At 36.5% G+C, this 24829-nt stretch overlaps 1 long non-coding RNA gene across 2 annotated transcripts; it reads right to left on the reverse strand.

Moving 5' to 3' along the window:
* Positions 1-581: 581 nt before the first annotated feature.
* On the reverse strand, positions 582-23948 carry LOC148132157 (uncharacterized). Of its 2 annotated transcripts, XR_015747641.1 has the most exons (4): positions 23514-23948; positions 11013-11100; positions 4022-4353; positions 589-2748 (listed from the first exon to the last, which is right to left on the reverse strand). It is a non-coding gene; the product is annotated as an uncharacterized LOC148132157 (long non-coding RNA). The 2 variants fall into 2 exon arrangements; XR_015747642.1 differs by lacking the exon at positions 11013-11100 and having other exon boundaries at positions 582-2748; positions 23514-23945.
* Between the last annotated feature and the right edge of the window lie 881 nt (positions 23949-24829).

Genomic DNA, 24829 nt, shown 5'->3' on the forward strand with positions numbered 1-24829 from the left:
AAATGTTCAGTATTTTATCTGTGTTCATGGTATGTCTGGCCAAGTGTGCACTGAATAGGAACAGAGGTGGGAATCCTTTGTTACAAACCGGGGGTGGGAGGGACAATGTAAAAATTTACTTCCAAGACTTTCCCTCTCTTCCAAGAGTTTCCCAATATGATACATTGCCACCAGTGGAAATGATTCATCTCCTAATCTGTCCTGTTGGGTAGATTTTAGCAATAGATGCTCATGGGGGAAAGTAACATTGCATGTGCTATGATATCTTCACACAAGTGAAGTATTGCATACTTTCATCATTTGGAAAATCCCAACAGGCACAATATCATTTTGATGTCACTCTGACCTCTGCAAGAGGCCTATGCATGTGGCCTTCTTACAAAACATCTCTCTGCAGCCCAGCTTTAGAAAACCAGAGAGTAAGATAAAGTAACTGGATCTTCCTTCCCAAAGCAGAGAAATGCAAAATATAGTACGCTTTGGGCCAATCCTGAAGCACAAGAGGTGGCATGTGATCTTGCAAGTATGTAAGTTTTTAATAAGAAATGCATTTATTAAATCAATGAAGCCAAATGTAAAAAAATGTTTAAAAATGTTTTTTTAATGTTTAAAAAAATCCAATTTGTTGCAAAAGCAAAATATAGGGAAAACAAGAAAAGGTTGCATAAATAGAATTTCAAATAAAATCAACCCAGTCTAGTTAAATTAGTAACTTATTATCTTCTTGAACAACCTAAGTTTCTCCAGTGCAGAATGAAAAGAAGGCTGGGTGAATGTATGATAGAAATACTTCAGGTAAAATTATGTGTATAGGAAAGAGAGAGAGCAGAGGGCCCCTTTCACTTGCCATCAACCAAAATATTTCATGGGGCCTCCCATCCCACAGCAAAAAAAAAAAAAAAAAAAGCTACTTCAGCCTAGTGCAATTCTAGAAGTTATCAGACCCACTTTTAATGCTGTACTTTTTAGAGAATAGCTGAAATGCTTGGGTGAGAGATGAAATGGATGAATGGATATTGCCCTTCAAGATAGTCCAGACAAGAAGCACAACAATGAGTACTAGCTTTGTTTTTATTGAAAGATTATATTTACAAAATTCTTGAAAGTCTGAAAGTATTCCTCCCCTCCTTTCCTTTTACTCTTTGGAAAAAGTAGAGATGGCCTCTTCTGAAATGCTTTCCATGCCTCCTCTCCTTTTGTGGACTGAAATATATTTTACATTACAGTTATCTAATCTTTACCTCTTCCTTCTGTCTCCCAAGGCCATTCTAACATACTATTACATTGGATCAACTGTACCACTAACTTTGGGTAACTTATTTGTTGACACCATTGCCAAAAGGCTATTATATCTGGACATTCTGGACAGCCACTAGATGAGAGCAAAGACATACTGAACATTCTCTTTGCTGCCCCTGAGTGGTGACCTAAACTTCTGCAGACCAGCTACGGTAGTTCTAATTATTCCTATTATATTGCTACTGAACAACTTGTAATAATTTAAAATCTGAGCAGACTTTATGAAGCAGATCTCCTCTAAATAACTATAAGCTCCCAGAATTATTCTCAAATCTGAGCAAATGTTGGACACACGTCAAGTATTTTCACTGGTGGTTAATGAGGCTGTGTTTCTCTAGAAACAAAAGTCTACTAATCTCCCCACCTCCTGTTGGGTACCTGAAATTAAGGTAGCTGTGTCTCATTTTCAATCTTATGTGTCTTCTGAGATGCTTTTACACCACATTATGGCAATCAAATAGATGTGTTATCCAGATGAATAAACTATCAACACCAAATCTGAAAGGGAAGGGGGGGAAGTAACTGTTCTACAAGCTGGCATTAAACCAGGACCTTAAAGCGGGATTTTGAGTGCCATTAAAAATGGATCAGGATGAAAACAGACAGATGTGCATGTAAATGGGAGATTGTACATTTACATCATTTCTTACATGTAATTAAATTATGGGCTTTCTTATTATAAATATACTAAAATAAAAGGAAGCACCATGCCTATAAAATAATATAGCTATGCGGATTACAAAGCATTGACAACTCAATTACACTGACTCCAATTGCAATCAATAGAATTGAAAGTAGTGGTGTGTTATAGTTTGAGGAGATCCCAAATAGTAGGTCCATGCAAACCATTTGAAAGGGAAAATGATGCAAGTAGAGTCTCAACACTAGCACACCAGGTCTTCAAGAGGCCTCCTTGAGGCTTCTTCATTTGTTTCCCAACAGATCCTTCCAAATAGTTTGCACATCCCTTAGTACATTTCATTAGTAAGTTTTTTATTTAGGACATTAAGAGATACAAGTTGGAAGTCTACATGAAAAGAAATATCTTGAACCTGCCAGGTTATATAGAAAGACAGACCCATGGATAAACACCTAACTCCATAATGATAGTCACACAAATGATCAATTTTTTGTTTACGGATCAGCAACATACACCAGATTGCATCTTGTTCACATTGTAGTGTGAAGATTGTTCTGAACTGTTTTCTAGAATAGTGCCATATGTCCAAAGTACAACAAACAATTAAGCTTCTTCCCCAAGAGTTCAGATGAGCCCTTCTTTTCATGCTCAGGTAGGCATGTACTTTTCTTCCTGAACAGATGCCTCATCACCACCTTTTGCTCTGCCACTTAATTAAGCATCACCTTTCCCATACACTTACACAGTAACCTTCATGTTGTTGCATGAGTTACACATCAGTTACACATTAGGTTGTAACATTTCGAGACCTGTTAGAAACAAAATAGTGGCATTGTGATCACAAAATTACTGAATAACAAGAGGACTTCCAGAGAAGAAATACCAGGAAGTTTAAAACCTTGTCATCCTTTCATCTGATTATTATTCTGGTCAGGATACTGCATTGCTAGTCTTTCCACATTTTCCCACAAACATTGTCATATTTCTATCCTGCCATAAACCCAAAAACTCTCAGCGGCTTACTTAGAATTAATAATACAATTAAAACATACATGGAATGAAATTCTGAGTCCTAAATAGAAATAACAAACATTTTAAATAACCACAGTAATATCATAAAAATAACTAACAACAATGGCAGCACCAAATCAAAGAAGGGCTCTCCAAATAAACTCAGTTTTTAGAAAAAAAAATACCTGAAAAGAGGTTCCACCTGAGAAAGGCTATTCCACAATGCAACCATTGTCATAGAGTGACAATACTACTTTGCTTTAGTTCCCCAAATCTCCCAGAAGTTTAGAATTTGCAGAGATGTCCCGCTAAAAGATCTAGCTAGGTCAGGGGTGTCAAACTCACATCATCACAACGGCCTTATGTGACATATCAGGACTTTTTTTCCATTTGCTAAACCGGGTGAGGGCGGGGCCGACATGTGACACATCTGGCCCAAGGGCCACAAGTTTGACACCACTGAGCTAGGTGATCCTCCAGGAATCTGTATGCCAAGGACATATAGATAAATGACATTCTAGATCAAAATTTTGATCATTCTAGATTAAAATCAGCACTTTAATGAGCTGTGGTGACGCAGTGGTTAGAATGAAGTACCGCAGGCTACTGCTGCTGATCATCAGCTGCCAGCAGTTTGGCAGTTCGGGTCTCACCAGCTCAAGGTTGACTCAGACTTCCACCCTTCCAAGGTCAGTAAAATGAGGACCCAGAATGTTGGGGGCAATATGCTGACTCTAAACTGCTTAGATAGGGCTGTAAAACACTGTGAAGCGGTGTTTATGTCTAAGTGCTGTTGCTATTAAATTGGTCCCAGAAATGAACAGGCAACCAATGAAAAATCTGCAGAACAGGGGTTCCAGGTTTTCTTTAAAGCAGCTCTAAATACAGCATATTGCAAAAGTCTGATTTAATGGTGATGAGAGCATGAGTTATGATAACCAGGGCCTCTTGTTCCAGATATGGCTATAACTAGAACACCAGTCAAAGCTGTACATAATTCCTCTTGGCAATGACTTTAAACTGCTGATTCAGAAGAGATTATTATTCCAAAAGGACATACAAGTCACAAACCTGTTCCATTGGAGAACTCTGATAGGCAGTGGAGAACTCTGATGAATCAACAGCAATTTTAATTTACTAAGGTTCAACTTCAGTCTGTTCTTTCCCATCCAGACACCAGGAAAGGATGTTGGCAGCATCTCCCACACTGCCTAAGATAGCAGTGTGCAGTTGAGTATCATCAACATACTTAACCCCAAATGACTTCTAATAACTTCATACAGATGTTAAAAAGCAGGAGAAAGGAACTGATATGTGAATATTTTGCCTTGATATAGATATACAGAAAGGCAAGACATCCTGGGTTAGTATTTCATCTTTGGGGATTAGTTGGTCATCTGCATCTGTGTAAGACAAAAAGATATGTAGACTACATTTGATATGTGTGCATACAACCACATCCACACACCAGTTGACTTGCACAGGGGAGGGATCAGTAAAGTAGGTAGATAGTTAGATTGGATATCAAGTTGCTCAACTAACAGGTGGCAGGCGCAGAGGTGCTGTATGCCTATTTATCATTTGGTCTCTTTTGGAAAATGTGGTGATAAATAGCTAAATAGAAATAATGTGGCTGACAGAGGAAAGGCATGAGGCACAGCAGAAGGAAGCAACAATAAACAGTAAACTCTGACTCTGCAGGCAATGATTGGGCTCACATCAAGTGATTGGAGCTGGCAGACCATATAAGTTTAGACTGTAGAATGGTCAAATGTGTAAATAGTTGAAATGGCTCTTTGCCTTTTCTCCCAAATTAATAAAAACAGTAAAGAATACAGCTATAGGAAGCTCATTGCTGGCACAAATAGCAGACAACCTGTGCCCAGAACTAAGAAACATACAACTGGCAGTTTGTTTTTTTTCAGAATGATGCTAAATCTTTATTTTATTTATTTATTTTACTTTATATTTAACAAAGGTTTTCAAAAGCACTAATTATGCACATTGCATTGGTCAATCCCTCTGCAGAAGTCAGGCATCCAAGGTCTCATGAAGCCCAAGCAATAATGGTCAAGAAAGGCAGATGCCAGTAACTGGAGAGGAGGAAAGGACCTGCTGCAATTTAAAGAATAGAATAGAATACTATATTTGGCCAAGTGGGATTCAACACAAAAGGAATTTGTCTCCAGTGCAGAAACTCTCAGTGTACATGCAAAGAAACAGAGCAATAATAATCATAGCAACAAAGTAATAATAATCACAACAATGATACAAATAAGAAAATGTAACGGAACAGATGAGAAGTATAATAGTAACACAGCCATACTACATGAGTAAATATAGTAAAGTAACCAAAGGATGCTGGACAGATCCCAGTTTCTGACTGAATCATTAATTGAACTGTCTATCAAGCTTTCTAGATCATGAACGTCCAAAAGTATGTCAGGAAAAGAGTGAATACTTTAAAACTAGAACAATTAATTATGACTTTAAGCTGCCTTAGCTGTGAACTGGAGATGAAACATTTCATTTAAATCTGATTAATGGGGCATGTTCAAACTGCTGGTAGAGGGACGTGAGAATGAATCCACAGACAAATTATTATTTGTTTTGCACCGTATGTAAGCACAGAGCAAACACATGTGCACACCTAAGAGCTTAATATAGATTTCTCAATACTTGAGGTGGGGTGGACAGCACAGAAAACAAATGCCACAGAAATGGCAATCAAGTAGTCAGATTATCTTGATAAATCCTGGTTTTCTTTCATTCATGATTTTGGAGGTATCAACAGACAAAGGACAGCGATAGAATAGATCTTTTCTTTTTTCCAATTTCTTGACTGATAGAGGGTTCATTGTTAATTAGTCATCCATTAACTTCGTTTGACTTGGAAATACTTTGCAAACAGTATAAGAGCATAACAGAGTACAGGAAGCTTTGAAATTAAGGAAGCTGCTTTATTACAGGAACTACTTCCAAACATTAACTTTCAATCTGTGTAATTTTTGCCTTGAGAAATTGAATGTCAAATTAACATTAATAAATATACAACTTATATCAATGAATGTGCTCCAGTTTTTGTGTTAGAGCTACTAGTATCATTAGCATAACACAAGGGTCATAGTAGTCAGATGTAATCTACTAAATGTGTAAAGATACAGATTAGCAATATTCACACAATTAAGATAAATCCTAACCTTAAGATTTAGGATTGTACAATTTGAAGCTTATTTTGATTTGAAGTTTTACATCTACCATCTTATAATTTCATCCAGCAATTAAAATGTAGTGTTAACAATTATTTACCAATAATAGAATTTCATTGTACAAGTAAAGTGATTCATTTACTTGAGCTACTATACTTAGTGACAAAATTACTTTTTACGTTTTGATGGAGAATTACACTGTTAATTTGGCTAGTGTTACAATAAGATGCTTGATCATTACAGCATGGGTTAGCATCTTATTGTCAGTCTGGAGACCTTCCTGTTTCTTTATTTTCATTTATGAATTATTCTAGCTGAGATGGGAGGGCCCTGATTTAAAAGAGATCTGATGCAATCTGAGCTAACATTTTCTCACAACAATGCAATGAAGCCTTGATTCCATTTATTTTAGATGATAAATATTATATAATTATAATTTCACTGGCAAATAAATTAAAAAGAATGAATGTTTAGCATTTACATTTCTTGAAAAGCACTGTTGAGTCTTCTTTGACACCTGTGGATCAATAAGGACACTCAAATCCTTTTCATATGTACTATTGACAAGCCAGGCCAGACTTCTCCCTGCACCACCCTATACTTATTATTTACATATTTCTATCCAGATATAGACCTTTACTTTTCTCCTTGTTTATTTCCATCCTAGATATCCAAGTCTGACTAGATCTTTTTTATTTTTTTCTCTCTCTCTCTTTTCAATGCAATGAAGGCTTGATTCCATTTAAGAATTAAGGAGGAATTTCCTAATGGTGAGAGCAATCAACCAATGGAATGACTTGCCTTCAGAAGTTGTGGGTGCTCCATAACTGGAGGCTTTCAAAAAGAGAATGGACAATTATCTCAAAGTATTTTCCACCCTATTTGTATCATCTACAAATTTCATATGTCCCCTCAATTCCCTCATCTAAGTCATCAGTGAAAATATTGAACAGCACAGAATCCAAGATAGTACTCGGTAATTCCAGAAACAAACACTCTTTGGGTGTGAGCCAAAGGATGAGGTAGTGTCAGCTAACTCACATTTGGCCATTTTATATAGGGAAATATCATGAGGCACTGTCTATGGCTTTGCTATTGGTCTTCTAACCTAATAATTCTATCAAGAAATGAAATAAGCTTAGTCTGGCATGATTTGTTTGGTTTCTGTTAAGTGTAGCATGTCTTCCAAGTACTCATAAACCTTTTGCCTGACAATTTATTTGAATCCCTTGCTCAGTGTGTTCCCCATCCTTCCAATTTTTGAAGATTTGCTCTTCCCTAGTCTTCTGGGGCCTCACCATCCAATTAAAAAAAAATACTGATGGTTAGTTTCTTCAGTACCCTGGGAGGTAATCTGTCTAGCCCTATAGACTTGAATTAATATTGTTTAAACTTTCTTATCTTCTCTTTGTGTATCCTATTGTGTATACTTTTATACTTCTATAAAATTTGGAGCTCTCCAAATATTTATATTTTCCTCTTCACTCTCAGTAGTGCTATTTTAATTAGAGTCCTGTTGGTATTCACTAGTTGAGTTTACAGCTACAGGAAGTGGTAAGTCTACTATATCTGACATGATTATTGCCTATGATGGCTAGGAATTTTGGATGGGGTAGCCCTAACACTCTATAAAGCAACAGATTGGAAAGATTGTGTTTTTAGATAAATGATACTTTGGTGCATATGTCTTTGTGGATACAGGAAATTATTTCAAGATAAGATTATTTAGAGAGGACTATGGTTGACTCTCTTTACAAAAAGTCCTCGTGGCCCTCTGCATCATCCTCAGTTTAGAAACCAAACACAAATCTTTTGGCCACAGCTGATACAGCCAGAGATAAAATCTAGGCCAAATTATTGAAGCATTCCATTCCACATATTTGTTATCTCACACCTCCCAAAATGTAAGGACTTGATGGGAAAAAAATAGTGTGAAGCCTCCTAGTATTTAAGGAATTTCCCAGTATGCATCAAATTAATTATTTGTAAATAGGAAATAGGGGTGGAAAACAGCTCCAGTTGAAACAGATGGAAGATTAAGTATCCTAATGGAAATCTTGCACATGAAATCAGATCAAAATTAAACCCTGTTTGAAAATGGGTATACCTGGCTTGACTATGATATTCTTGAAAGGCAGAAAGGCTTTTAATTTTTTATTATTTATTTTTAAAGTCCTCTTCCTAGTTGCCCTAGTTGCTCAAACTATATACTTAAGGAACCAATGAATCAAAACAATCATCTGTATCCAAAGAGACAAAAATAAAATGAAAAAATGCAATTATTTTATCAATAACCCAAGACATTTCCAGATTGGTTCCCTTTTTAATCAACCATAATGAAATGTGGAGAATAATCATGTTTTATAAGAGGAAACTCATCACTCTCTCAAAATTATTAGGGGAAGACTTACTTTGAATATGCATCAATTCCAGTCTCTGGAACATCCAAGTGGAAAATATAAATTCACAGAGATGAAAAAGATATGGAGTCTATACAAATTAACAGTATCATCATCCTTTAGGGTGACCACTTTATCTCTGCTTAAGCACTTCTGAAGATGGAAGTCTGCATTTTTTGAGATTTTCAGTCAAACACAATAGAATAGAATAGAATAGAATTCTTTATTGGCCAAGTGTGATTGGACACAAAAGGAATTTATCTTTGGTGCATATGCTCTCAGTGTACATTAAAAAATACATTCATCAAGAATCATAAGATACACTTAGTGATAGTCATAGGATACTAAATAAGCAATCAAATCATACTAGGAAACAAAATAATAAAAATAGTAAAGATACAAGCAACATGGTTATAGTCATAAGTAGGAAGAGATAGGTACTATGAAGGATGAAAAGAATAATAGTAATACAGTCTTAGTAAATAATTTGACAGTGTTGTGAGAATTAGCTGTTTAACAGAGTGAAAAAAATGTTGTGCAAAGTTGTTCTGGTGTGCAGTGTCCTATAGGCATCATTTTCAGAGTTTACACTGCTAGGAGGATTTCCCAGTTATATATTTTAAACAATTTCTTGTAATACGTTTATCATTTGATTTGGATCCAATAATTCGAAGCCCAGCACTCAAATATTTTCTATCATATATAAACCTTCAAGCTTATATTATGTCTTTTCTGTGCTAAACAAGCTTAACCTTATTTTCCATTACCATTTTGGGCCCAAACTTCTTCAGCAATGTTCTACTTAAATTGCATGTACAGAATTATATTTAGTACAGCATGAGAAATCTGTTCACATAGAATAGAGGAGAACCATCCAATGGAAAGTGATGGGAAAGCATTCTTCCCAACGTAACACACAACTTTTGTTCAGTTGATGCTTTGAAAATGTGTTGCATCAACTTTCAGAAATGGTGACCTGGAGACCCAATCTTAGTTGGAGTAAGGAGCTAAGTGTCCACAGTAGATATAAGACAACCTCCCATATTAGTAACAAGAGAGAAGTTTAAAAATTGTAAACAAAAGCAATGGAAATAAACCCATATATAGATGATTCACAATGTGTGGATTAATATAAATTTACAGCAGAACACTTGTCACCAAAAAAGTACCATTCATGAAAAAATAAGAGATTGCAGAAGATGGGGCCAGAAGGATCCATATGTTGAGAGATATGGTGTACAATTCTCCTACTCAATTCTCCAGGTGAGATGGGGGCACTACTTTTCCTTTGGCTTAGTCCTTGATGCTTCTGGGCTTGATAAGTGCCTTCAATAGAGTAGACTTAAAAGGTGGAAGATACCATCTTCTAAATCCACTATAGAGTCCATGTGAAAAGGGACAGTGTTCTTTGTGAAAAACCTGAGGAGCAACTGCAAGTTCCCATACACTTGTTATGAAAGATGCCAGCCAATTTGCAAGCACTGACTAGATTCTGGACCATCTAGGCCAGGGGTGTCAAACTTGTGTTTTCATGGTGGCATCATGTGACATGTCGGGACCTTTTTTCCCTTCACTAGACTGGGCAGGGGCAGGGCCAGCATGTGACGCACCCAGACCGCAGGCCACGAGTTTGAAACCCCTGATCTAAGCCAAGCAACAGAGAATTAGGGAGGGGAACTATCCTGGTCTCAGTGTGGGGTTGCAGGAATAAAGCAAACATATACATATTTTAACCTTTCCAGTTAGAGAGTTGAGTAGTACATGACAGGTCCTCAGGCTAAGGATTCTTATTGATAGTGTACATTTTTGCAACTCACTGACCAACAAGAGGCAGTATGTAGCTAGTGTCATACTTATTGGAATTCACTAGATACACATAGCCATTTTAGGTCTTATACAGGCCAATTTCTTTTACTAGAAATGGAAATTTCAGATCATGGTATTTGGTCGACTATTTTGTAGGACAGTCTTGTCCAAAAGTGCTTTTTCAAGAAGCAAGTGGACTTTCTCATTTTTCTTTGAAGACATTTCGCTTCTCACCCAAAAATGACAAACGAAATGTCTTCAGAGAAAAACCAGAAAGTCCAGTTGGGACAACCATGATTGGATGACTGAGAATCTCCATAGACATAGGACACTCTTCTTTACAAGCTCTAGTGGTCTGTCAACAAGTTTGTAAAATAATTATCCTTTTTTATTATTTATCAAATACTATCATTTTCATTCTCTAAAGTCTCAAAAATGGTGTTCAGGTGAATAACCAGATTTGTTGCCACTGATGTAAAGATTCTGGAATGAAATAGATTGAGCCATTATCTCCTAGCAGGACACCAGAGCCCAGGATCAGGAATTCCTGATTCCAACATGGAAGCAAGCTCTGTAGAAGTACCAGACATCAAACCATTGCAAATAAGATACTGACATTGCTTCATTTTCAACAGCACAATAACTGACCTGAGAATAAATTCTATTAACTGTGCAATGTAGCTCAGAGACTTGGAACTGCTTTCAGGCTATCAAACAGTTCCCATGTGGAGATTTCCTGAAAGAAAAATGCTTGCTTAAAGTTATTTAATTAGTTCATAGTGAAGGCAAGATTCAAACTACATTTATTGAGATATGTTTCTTTTTCACAACTGCAACACCGCAACAATACATGTCTGCATTTATTTATTTAGTAATCAAATTTACAGAGTTGCCCATCTCAAAAGAGGCATGAACTTTTACCAGTTTCAAATAAACATTTCTTAGTAGCATATTCCTGTGAAGCATAATCTCTGTAAGGTCAGGACTGCTCTCATAAAAATGTGCAGAACATGTTTGGGTAAAGACAGTCTCTTCTTTCAAAATATTCATAAGGAAAAACAAAACAAAGAAAACAAGAACAGGAGTAGGCCTTGAAGAAGAAATCAGCCACAATGGAGTATTTTGTATTCTACATATGCCTCATGTGAAGCAGTCCTCCATAATTATTGGTGGTTCCAAAATCTTCACAAGTTTTTACTTTGCAGAACTAAGGACTATTTGAACACTGGCCATTTTAGGATTTGTTCCACTTGGTGAATGCAAATAAAATACAGAAGATCTACTAGGCTGAGAAATTCCCTCTCTTATGTGCCCCCTAAACAGAATCAGCTCATTAAAGCAAGTAGGAAGATAACACAAGTTTGTTTCCCCAAATGCAAGACCATCTGTCTGCAAAGATTTCTCACGCCCCATCTGCAAGTTCTGGGCAGGGAATTGCAACATTCACTACAGTAGAAGAAATAGTATAATGAATAAATAATAAAGGCCTTTTAGGGTAGCTATCAGGGGTATTACTTTACACATTGATATAAGTCAGAGGAATATGTTATTCCGTTGACTAACTCTGCTTGGTCTTAGAAAAGATAATTGATTATAAGAATGTTTGGGATACCAAAATGACATGTATTTATTTTAAAGACCCCCACCTCCCAACTTAAATAAATAAGGAGCAGAGTGTCAGATGTCGGGTGAATGGAAGGTTATCAGAAATATATCAGCAAACCAGATTATATCATTTTTTGCAGAAATGAATCTGCAATAATAATTTCCCTGCTACTACCAGAAGACTGTTCATCATTTCCTGAACAAATAAAAGACAGCAGTTCACATATACTTGCCTCCCATCATGTATTTTTTGATTATGTCTGGAATAATATGCACACCCAGCTGAAAAACATGTATCATATGTGCTTCTTTAATCAATCCTTCCACATTCACTAAGAGAAAGGGAATTGCTATCATACAAAATTTTGCCCATGTACATACATGGCAAGCTACCCATATTGCATACAGGATATTTATGGACATGCTTCTGTTCCCTTAACAAATAAAACACTCATATCTCTGTGAGAGGACTGAAAGGGAACCTAAAGGGAACCAATACTATGGTGCCATTCTCTTAAAGGTTGTATTGCATGAAAGGGATAGACATTGTAGTCAAATGACTTGGAAAATACCCATTTGGGAATGATGGTTGTATCAAATGTAAGAGTTGGGAAGTTCTGGATATTTCAATGCATTTGCAGAATCTTTGAGGACTGCACTTTTCCAGGGAACTATGATGTCACTGAAATCTTGAACTTTTTCAGATACCAGAAGTACCTGAGAATTTATCATGGTCTTCATGGCATTTAGTGAAGCCAATTTACCTTCTCTGAGATACTGGTGGGCATGTGGGAAATCCATGATATATAGCTGCCATCAAAATAGGTAGGGTTAATACTAATGGGAAACTAGGTACTTCTTATATGGCAATCACCTGTGCTATGCTTTAACAGTACCCATGCTTTGCACGACTAAAAACTCAGAAAACTCAGCTTCCGTCACTGAAATCTCCAGCTCAAAGAAAGTCAGGTAGTAATGCTGAAAAAACTTCCCTGTGCCTGAGGTTTGGAAGAGGCGTTGACAATCAAAAGACATGACCCCACTAAGTAAACTAGTAAAGTTAGCACTGCACCTCTAATCAGTTTAACGAATAAATGATCTCAACAAAATCAGTGTAAGGCAAATTATTCCACAGAATTCATTTAGCCAGTTCTAGGACTGGGAATGAGTTACACAGGTTAAATGTCTTGTGAGTTTGCCAAACTCAGATTTATTTCCTGTACCTGCAAGGATTGTCTCACGAGGTCTATTATCTTCTTCTCATGACAATCATAAACTCTAAGTTCCATAGTAATTTAAGTCGAGTTCTGATAGTAGTTGCATTTAGGGAATTTAATTGAACTGGGAATGGGTTGTAACAAAGGATAAAAGGACCTTTTCTCTTTTTAATTCTTTCTAATTTTATCAACAAGATGAAATTATTGTCACTCATGGCTTTTAACAGCTGTCAGCCTCATCTCTGAAAAATATTGCATTGCAGGTTGAGCTAATGAAAGAAAAAAGAGGGGCATGAAAGGTAAGATTGCTAATGGAAAACAAAGGCTTGCTCTAGATTGTGACTTAGTCAAGCATCTCTCAGTTAATTATTATATCTCTGTTCTAGATGAAATATATTTCTTTCTACCTTACTACCTTAATGATTAAAAAGAAGAAGAAATAAAGCAGGTATTTCCAGAAACAAATAACATGCTGCTTTCCCCCACCCCTGTGAGGGGGCTGAGCTGGGTGCAGCATTTGCATTTCAATAGAGCAGAAAGCATCATTTCTCAATTGTGTTTCTCCAGAGCACCCTAAAGGCCTATTCTTGCCATTTGATTAATCACTTCATGCTTAATGCCTTTTAAAATAGTACTACTTTTCACAAACAAAGATAAATGCACTGCACTTCTGAGCAAACCTAGGTCTTAAAGAGGAGCAAAAAACCCCCATTTTTTCCCTCTCTCTCTCTCATTTGAAACACTCTTGAGTCAGTTGATGTGGAAGGCTTTTTATTAGACTTTTCTGGCTGAAAATAAGATGTTGGGGGGCCAGGACGCCAAGAGATGACAGAATGCCACAAGTCTCTCCCAAACGCAGAAAAGCATTCTGCAGAAGTGCTGTCCATTCTTCCAAATATCTGAAACTCATGACATGCCAAATGGCTAATTTACTTAAGTCAATTGTATATCTCTGCCTTCCCCAATCCAACAAGAAGTTTTTTTCTGTGTAACTGAAATTGGAGGCCAAAAGGGAAGGGAAGGAAACATCCAAAGCTTTTAAGCAGTTTTGGTTATGGGGATAGCTTTTATCCATGCACATATCTGTACATTCCATACAGGCATGCCACATATTTTATATAACTATAATGCACATATACAAGACAACAATCAAAAGTCTGGCAATATTTCTTCTAACAAAAAGCACTGCTTATTTCATCAGATTGCTAAACTGATGTAGGATTTAAATTAAGATAGGGGACAAGGAGGGGAGACAGTGATTATGCAGATGCAGGTTACCTGTGAGACAGTTACCAGTACCTGATTAATTGCAATGAGTTAAAAACCTATTCTGTTTGTTGAGACCTTTTGAGGTTGCCTGAAAACTTTTGATGTATTTTGTTAGGCAAGCACTTACTGCATTGGGCTTTCCAAAATGGCTACTTTGAGATCTGTAATGGAGAGTCTGGGGAGGTTCAAATGTTCTTTTATTACTTTGTCATCATTTTGAATCTTGATTTTTATTGCTGCTGCTACTGCTGAACTTCTGTCTGTCTAACATTATTGGGTATATTGAACAGACACAAGTAAAAAGTTTCATTGTGTTTTAAGATATAAGCTTGTCGATATTCAGAAAGTTTCTTATAAATTGTAGAGGAAAACCTGATGATTTAAAATGTCTGAAATGTAGGAGAAAATAAAGTTGGCAGATCCATCACTTTCACGCCTACATTTGATGTTCTAACATTCAACCAAGTTTGTTGTTTTGAATAAGGGATGGTCTCCTTATTTTTTCCCTGACACTTCTCATGACCGGAAGTAAATTGTGTTCCTTTCATCTTGGGAATAGCTATTCTTTCTGGTTCAGAAGAATTAGAACTTGACTCATATTGTGAACAAATGTATGTGTACCTATATATGTTTACAAATCCAATCCCAAATTACTTTGGCCTAAATCTGAATGTGGGAGAAAGCAAAATAAGCAGGTAAGGCAGCTCCCTTCCTTATCAGTGAGGGAAAGATACTCTGAAAAAATAGCTGCCCCTGAGAAATAGCTGCTGCTGGTAGGCAGATGGGTTGTCGTTTAAGCAGCAATACTACTTTATGGACCAGGAAGAGGATAGAGCAGAAAATTGCTAATCAGCTGCAATGCCGGTAGTGCAAAGAAATAAATCTATGGAGCGGAGTATAAAGATAGCACACAATGTTTGCAAAAAAGGAAAAGCTTGCTTTTGTTCCTGGTAGTGAGATAAGAAGACTTGGAATGAAGCAGAAACACCAACAAAAAACAGGGCATGAGAATAAAACTTCGAGGGCATTGCTCTTTCACAAATTGTTTAACCTCCCTGGGAGCCTATATTTCACACCAAGAATGTCCACTGGAAAACATCTCAATCATCCTTAAAGATAAGATTTGGCTTTTAGAGGAAATGATACCAGCAGCTGGACAATATATTATCCTCCTCCTGATGTTAAGAAGACTGCTGAGGGAGAAAAAAGAAAGGAAGGAAGCTGATTCAGTCAAACACATAGCTGGACCTTGACTTTGGGGAGATTGGCAAGGATTAGGGCCAAAGTACGTGTGTGTGTTCTATCCCAGTGTTAGGAGAAACACTTCAGATCTACACGTCATTCTGAAAAAAACAAAAGGGGGACTGAAAAGTATAAGGCTTTATAACATGAAATGCCCCAAGGATGGCCCAAATGTTCTGCTGAACATTTTTTTTAAAACAACTCCCTTATCCGTGACCTTCATCTGCTGTATCAAAGTAAACAGTTCAGACCTGCTGTCTTGATGGCAAAAATGATCACTTAGGATTCAGTGTGGATTGACTATAGATCAGGTCTGTCTGCTAACATTGTGCTAATGCATGCTGTCTGAAGTCCCTGTACACAGCTAGGCAAGACTTACTGTTCCCATGGAAACAGGCCAGTTCCTTTCTGGGTTCTACTTTGAAAGATAATGTCATTATTGGGACTATGGTCTAAAGACAAACTGGCAGAAACCATACAATATCGAGTGTGAGGTAAAACAGAAAAAGGAGCATAGTATTCTTTGTTGGCAAGCCTCTGCTATGCTCAAAGAGCATTTTCAGGTTCTCTGATTTTAAACAGCAGGCTGCTCAATTTAACTGAGAGGATACTGAAGTTACTTCTAACTGGGTTTATCCCCTTTGTATGGGATAAATCTTGGTCAGCAATTCTAAGATGAAAACATTATATTTCAACAGTCCCCAACCTTTTTGGCAACTAGGGACAATTTTTCCACAGACTGGTGGTGGTGGTGTTGGTGGTAGGATGAGCACACAACCTAGATCCCTCACATGTGCAGTTTACAATTAGGTTTACATTCCTATGAGAATCTAATGCCTGATTATCTAAGATGGGGCTAAGTCAGTGATGCTCAAATGCTGTAGAGCAACTGTAAATACCTATGAAATTTGCTCACTCACCCACCACTCACCTCCAGCTCTGTGGCCTGGATCCTAACAGGCCTCAGACCTCTACTGTTCTGTGGCCCAGGGATTGAGTGGGGCCTGTTATATTGGAAATGTCTGATCCTTCCACTAGGAAAAGAACTATTTAGAGCAATGCTTTTGGACAAAGGGGCAAACATTGGCCTCTTGATCAATAGATGGACTGCAAAAGAACTTCTAGTGATCTGGAATCTCTTTTAAAATCACTTTGAGCTATAATTGTGGCCTTTATAAGCTGAAAATCATCTCATCCAAATCCAGCTATTTTGCACTGAGATACATACAGCAGTGTAATTTCAGCTCATTTTCCAGAAGGGTGGGAGGATTTTAAGGGAGAATTTTTAGGGCAAGAAGGAAATTCCTATTACCCTTATGATTTTTAGTAAAACAAAAACAAAAACCTTGCCCCACTGAATGTTGCCACTTAAATGAAAAGACGGGACAGCAAGAAAGAAAACATTGCTTGAGATTCTTGCATGGAATAACAGTTTTTCCAGATTTGTAACAGAATAGTCTGACAAATCCTGAAAGAATAGTTCAATATTTCTGTAATATTTCTGAAGGAAAATAATTTTGCAGTTACCCGATTCCTAAAATTCATGCTTCTCCAAAAAGGACTGTGTGTACGTTTTCAGGTCCTATTAAAAATGTAATAGTCTATTTTTTGTGCTGAGAAGTTAGTGGTGTGGTTTAGGTTTTTAAAATAAACTTCACAAAAATAATTCCCTATTTTTGATTAAAAGACAAGTTTTCTCAGCAACATTTTTGGAAGTGGTTTTCCCTTGACTTCTTCCTAGGGCTGAGAAAAAGTAACTGGCCCAATCACCCAGCTGGCTTCGTTTGTAAGGCAGGACAGCCAGTGTGGTTTAGTGACTGTGGTATTGTTTTTGAAGCAGGCTTCTATGTTTCCCATAGATGGGATTTTGGATTAAGCATTTTCTCTCAGCTCTAGTTTGAAAAGTCAAAAGACATCTGTCTACCAACCCTCATTGAATTACAACCCAAAAAGTTCAAAGAAAAGGTTTCCATTCCTACATTGAATCCATTTGTTGCTAATAATAATGTTTATGCGGTGTGTGTGTATGTGTGTGTGTACAAATACACATATTTCTAAATCTTTACTCTGGAGGGCTTGCATTTATTTTTATTAAACTCCAAAGAAAGGCATGTATATTGTCATTATGGAGAGTACATGTTGCCAGCAAATCTCAAAATGCTGAATAGTGAAACCTGAACCTTAATAAGATATAATGACACAATATTTAATAGTGAAAAAATCTATTTTGCATAGAGTATACAGTCATTATTCAATTCAAGCAGATCCAGGTCAGTTTGCATGCTTCAACCTCTTAATGAAAAATACGCTTATTTCCTCAGAAGCTTCTGCTTTCCTGATTTGCAACAATATTTCCTAACAACTCCATTTATATTTCATAAAAATCAAATGCCATTGTATGCTCTAAAAATTTCATTATGTCCCTCATGTAGTCTTTCTCCAAACCTTCAGATGTATTTTTAAAGGAATACTGTTGTGGACCATCTTGGAATGGAATGGGGCAACTTAGAGTGGTTTTGAAATAAAATAGTGTCATCTCACTTGCTCCAAAATGTCACCAATACTAAAGCTTCATAATCTTCATTCATAATGAAATTTATGAATGAGTAAACTTTGTATGGACAAGTGTAATGAAATCTGAAACTCATTTATATAAAATACAATAGGTTAAAAATGATAGCTAGGGTTATACAAATTTTGAATTCAAAATTAATATATACATACTTGAAAATTATTTATATTAAAATGAATGTTATACTATGTGATTTGTTGGCTAGTTGTTAGTATATTACTGTATTTGTTTCACTTTGGTTTTATTCTTTTAAATTTTGTTGGTTATTAACCAAATAATAATTATTGGTATAACTGTTGTATAATATATGTTTTCCTATTGTGTTTTTTCATTTTTTAAACCATTTTTAACATTCAGTTTTTTCTTTGAAAATCTATTTGCATTAGACCTATGGTTGTGTTTTATTGCTTTTATTTTTTGTTGTTAAAAGCAATAGAAATGAATAAAATAAATAAAATATATCCTGAAGAAACAAGGACACAAAGCAATTGCATCAACTGTACATCAACTGTTTTTCAATACTTTCATCTTCTCTCTGCTTTTCCAAAGATATGTCATGATGATGGTTTCCAAATAGGATTATGATTTCTCATAGAAATGTTTCCCACATACTTATAATTCTCCCTCTTTTTCACCCCATCCTAGTTGATTTACACAGCTGTCCTTGATATATGTGAGGCAAGCCTTTCCATGCCAATATATGCATTTTGAAGACACTTTAAGAACAAATTAATTCAACATTTTGTGCATGAATAAAAGTTTCCTATTTTGGCTGCTCTGGACTAATATATTTTGACAGATGTGGGAAGGCATCCTTCCTGTTGGAACTGCAGATAAGATTTCAATCTAGGATGACATGCAAAAAGTGCCCTTGGACAAAGGTGAAGAGCAGGAAAAGATGGAGACTTTGTTGGGTGTTTCTTTCTTTGGAGCATCTTCCCTTAGATTAGGTTTTCCAAATTGGAGAGAAACACCCCTTTGGGGAAGGTGAAGGAATTTCAAAGGAAACATAAGAAACATGTGGATGCTTTTTAAAAAAATGGAAGGATGCCTCCTTTCAAATGAGGATCTGATGGAGAAAATCGATGTGGTGGGAGCTGATAGATAGGAATTCCCTGAAAAATTGCAATGTGCAGAATGAGAAGATCAGGATTGACTGGGTTAAGTGATGACAATGAGGGACATAATGTGCTGAGAAGATTGGAGTGCAGCAGGGCTATGTGGACTTTTAGAAAGATGGGAGAAAGTGCTGTGAAAATAGGATGGAAGATCAACAAGTAGGCAGCTGGAAAATTGGAGAAGAACTAGTTAATTGGAAGTTGTGTGGAAGATTGTTGGGAGGATGGAGAGCCAATTGATACTTTTATTCATGCACAAAATATTGAATTAATTTAATGAAGGTTATGAAGGTTTCTAAACAAGTTTGAGAATCCCAGCACTACAGTAATCTGCTAATCAGAATGTGAATTGGACTGAAAGAAGTCAGCTTCTGTGATGATCAGGCTGTTGTTAAGAACTCTCAGGCTACCATTGTATTTTCTATTGTCCTGAATTGCTGCTGATCCACCTTTGAGTGGTGAGGCTGGTGATGGATGTTGCCCTGACCTAACAACAACAAGGCCTCCAGGCCTTGACCCATGCAGGTTGCAATTAGCTAGAATTAGTCATCTGTATCCTGGGCTCATCTTCCTTTAAACACCTAACAGTGTGAAAGCAAGAGCTTCTTTCCTTTCTTCCAAGCCTCTCTTTTCCAGTGCTTTGTGCTTGACTACATCCTCTTTTCAAAAGAGCTGATTGAATTTTGTTCCTAGCTCTTTTAGAGCAAAGGCAATCATCAAAAGAAACTTAATAGACCTATTATTATCCTGAGCAATTCTTAACTCATTCAGTTTTTAAGGCGGAGGAAAGACCAAAAAGAGGAAATGGAGAGGCAAAAGGAAAGAACAAAGGGCAAACCCAGAACTTCAACGGGCAAGCATAAGCATCTTACTTTTTATCATTGCTTTATTGGGCCACATGTTTCTCTTGATAATATATCTGATGGTTGTGTTTATGAGAACTACCATTCTGAGAGCTTCTGTTTAGCTGGATTAAAGTGATGATGCATGTATGTATCACAACTGAAGCTGGATGGAGACAAAAAAATGAGCCTTTTTGTCAACCAGCTGGCAATGACCTGATCTACAGTGGTAGAATAATGCTGGCATGCCTACTGTCAGTTTTCTATTTTGAAAGATTTATCCTAGTGAAACTCATTTAAAATGGAGATACTTAAGCCAAGAGATTTAGCTGACTTCCCCCAATTATGAATGCTCAGTAATGAATTGTTTACACTGACAAGATGCAACATCCGGTCTTTGAGATGTTAATATTTTTGGCAAGCAACATGCCTGAGTTCATGCTCAATTGTAACAATTTAATATACAAGATAATTTTTTGACATAAACTTCAAGCAGAGCTGCCCCCAACACAAATGGTATCAAACCTCAGAAGGAAGTATCTTCAGGGAAAGATAAGAATTTGAACTTAATAAGACAAAACTAGATTAATAGGTGTATATGTTAAATTTGCAGAGTATCATTTTTGTATAATTATAAGAAATATAAGAAAAGCATGCAGAGAATGGCATCTTGAATTATTGCCAATTCCATACCAGCAATAAATAGAGGAAGAATCTATAGTTAGTTATTTAGTTATTAGATTTGTTACACATCACAACCATTTGGAAATTAATACTCTTTATTGTTGGTGCTGTTATTCATCATTGGTTAGCTGGTGTTATGAGGATGATGTAGCGAGGATAGTGTAGTGTAATGACCATGAAGTTGGAGTAAATAAAGTGCCTTTAAACTCTTTGGAGATTCTCAGTCATCCAGGTCATGGTTGTGGCAAAGGTGCTTTTTCAAAACACAACTGGGCTTTCTTTTCTTTTCTTTTTTTCCTTGAAGACGTTTCACTTCTCATCCAAGAAGTTTCTTCAGTCCAAACTGAAGAAGCTTCTTAGCTGAGAAGTGAAACATCTTTAAACTTATATATTCTCTTATTCTAGTAACAAGCAGACAGATCAGAAATATGCGTGCTGCTTGTTAATTCCCAATTAATTAATTTTATTAATTATATAAGAGTGGATTAATTTTCATTATCTTTATATACCCAAAATGATCTTTGTTTTTTTAGTTGATTTATATTTTGTCACAGAGGGCATCAGTGTACATCTTCTTTATGTTTTCAAAGAAGAATGCCTGGTCTATAGATTTTGCAGGTGTCAAGTTTTTTGTTTTTTTTTAACAAAAAGACAATATTATGAAGACTCTTTGATCAAGTCTTTACAATTCACAGTGCTTTAATTATAAGAATACATTAGGATTTCTTTATTGAAATCTACAAATTCTAAGCCTGATTCTTCTCAGTCTTATTCAAAATATGGTCTCAAGCAATACTTTGAGTCATGGCATAAAAATAGGGGCAGGTATCATTTATCTTTTTCTCTATGTACAGTAGTGAATGTTTAGCATTGAGCATTGATGGTTACTCTAAGTAAGTGGTGATTTACTTTTATCCAGCCACATAATAGAGTGGAGAGTTAGTCTCTGACAGAAAGTCAGTTTAAGAGACTAGAAGTATTTGAAATGTGGATTTTCAGGAAGCTATTATGTATATGTTGGGTTGAGAAACTCAGAAATGAGGAGATGATAAGCTAAGGTCTGGGAAAGCCAAGGGCAATCATCAGGACCATAAAAAAGGGAAAGCTAAAATATTTTGAACATGTGATGCAACACCCAGAAAAATATGCCACACTTCACTTAATCCTTCAAGGAAATATTGAAGGCAAATGTGGTCCAGAAGAAGAAGAACATCCTGGCTTCAAAATCTAAGGAACTGTTTAGAGTTAGATAAAAGTCAACAGCACTTTTTCACACAGCTGTTGATAATAGGATCAGCAACATGATTGCCAATGTCTAATGGTTGATATGGCACAAGAAGAAGGAGCCACATAATGAGTCATGTGAAGCCCAGAAACAAAGGTCCATGTATCCTACCCCGGTAAATTCAGAAACCAGAGTTAATAGGCCACATAAGGTAAGCAACACCCATCTGATCTGGGCTGGTCTTAAAAAGTTTAAGCAGTCTCCGACTTATTAGTTTTTGAATGGGAATCCAAAACCATCTGAGCAAAAGATAATGGGAAACCACTCTTATCCTGTTACCAAAAATCCTGCATGGTTATGTTGATGTAATCACTGGAGCCAGCCCTGATTTGAAGACCTTTCTTTCTATTTTCAAACACCTTTTCAGTAAGTTAGAACTGTCATTAATTTATTTAATAGAATTAATTAATTCATTTAAGTTTCTCTAGCAGGAAGTGGAATTCTCTTTTCCACTTTTTACCCTCAAGCTGATTATGTTTTCTTACTTTTTTAATTTATTTATTTTTTAATTTTATTAATAAGAATACAACACGGTGCAGCCGTACTGACGTTACAATTTCTATACATATATAAATGTTACTTCACCATTTACAATCCTCTTGTTTGATACATTGTTTACTAATTATTCTAATCATCATAGCTACTTATGTTCCGACCTTGCCTTCTTCTATGCAACCACTGATAAAATTTATTCCATGTTTCATAATATTCAGATTCTCCCTTGTTTTTTAATTCTAGGGTTAACCTGTCCAGATTCTGCACAGGCCATAATTTTCCTTATTATCTCTGCTTCTGGCAGTATGCTTTCCTTCTTCCAGTATTGCACATATATTATTCTAGCCGCTGTCAACACATTTACTATTTGATAAATAAAATCCTTCCTATATCCTTCTGGTATTATCCATAGGAGAAAAAATTCCAGCTTAAATGGAATACACTCTCCCACCATTTGTTCCACCCATGTCTGGATCAGTTTCCAATACTTTTTTGCAGCATTGCAGGTCCACCACATGTGAAAAAATGTGCCTGATACATCTTTGCACTTCCAACAATTTGGAGATAGACTTTTGAACATTATGGAAAGCCTTTCTGGCAGAAGATGCCACCTGTAAAACATAAAGGTTTTCCTTGTATGCCGTGGCCAATGTTATTTTTTTATTGGTGGTCCAAAGCTTTTGCCATTTAGTCAATTCAATATTATAGCCGAATTTTTTTGCCCATGCCACCATTGTTTCTTTTACATGTTCTTCCTCAAGTTTGTATTCTAATAAATATCTATACAATACTTTCATTAATTCATCATCGGTCTACATACGTCAAGGAAAAGATCTTTGCATCATCTCATCTTTCTTTCTTTCCAGAAGGGCAGGAGGAGGGTCCTTCTTGTGCATAGATGAGGCTGAGTCTTTTCTCTTTCATATAGTCTTTGCTGTATTTCTGTCCTGCCAACCACAGCTAGTAATAAAAATATCTCCTTAATTGGAATGTCATGGGTAGACTTCTTTGAATAACACCCTCCAGGCCGGGTACTTCAGGCTGACTGATCAGCATCCTCCTCTCATATAACCCACACCTGTCCTTTTTCACAGTTGGATTCCTTTGACTAGAGACCAGATCCCAAGGTTTGTTTGGGCGTTTTATCTTCAGAGAAAAACAAACCGAATAAGTCCTCAAAGATCTGTACTGCAGAAAGATCTGCCAAATCAAACATATGCTCGAGTCCAGAGCAACAGGAAGTTCTTGCTATAGTGTTCAGGGTCAGCTTGCCTTCTCCTTTTACAATGAGGAGAGATTGGGGGGGTGGTAACAAAACAAGGGGGGCAGAGGAAAGGCAGAAAGCTAGCATGAGTTAGAAGCCACAGTTCCACTTCTAAACACATCAGAGGCTGGATATTCTCAATGCAGACATTAATGTGTCTTTCCACTTTCCAGAGATGTGAAGCAAGTATTCAAACAAACATTAAAAAAAAAAACCTAACCAGTTTGTTTGGAATTTGAAAACAAATTTGGTACCACACATGTAGGGTATTTGTTTTTACCATCTGATAACTTTTGAATTTCAACCTCCCCTACTTGGCTCACTGGGTTTAAGATTAGCAGTACTTTGAACATATTTCATAATGATCATATGATTGGTAACCTGACATTGCACAGTATACATAGTATATCACAAACTCTCTTCTGTGAATGTTTACACATTGGGCACTTCACTTCCTTCTTCATCACCTCCCTGCACCACTAAACTTCTAATCTAGTGCATTAATAATAACCCTAAAAAAAGACTAACTTACTCTATTCACTTTCTCAGCTTGTCACTTGATTGTGGCCAATCACGAGTTTTTTGTAGCATTGCCAATTATTTACTAGTCTACCATAGGTCCTGTTTATTGCTATTAAGAATAAAGAAACTGCATGGCTGTTTTGGACCAGCATATTTGTCGGAATCTTGCTTATCACTTTGACATTGTATCTTATCATATCAGTCCAACACTATTAAAAATGGGTTTTACCCTGAAGAAACCATGTTTTGCCAATGTACAGTTTAGCTTGGCTCCCCACCAAAGCCAGCACTGAGGGAGTTTTGCCTAGGAAGGATTAAGCTTCTATGCCAAATCTCTGGGCATCTCACAA

This window comes from Notechis scutatus, chromosome 2 (assembly GCF_049901735.1).
Source record: "Notechis scutatus isolate UNSWTSFEM ecotype Mainland chromosome 2, rNotScu1.2, whole genome shotgun sequence".
NCBI lineage: Eukaryota > Metazoa > Chordata > Lepidosauria > Squamata > Elapidae > Notechis > Notechis scutatus.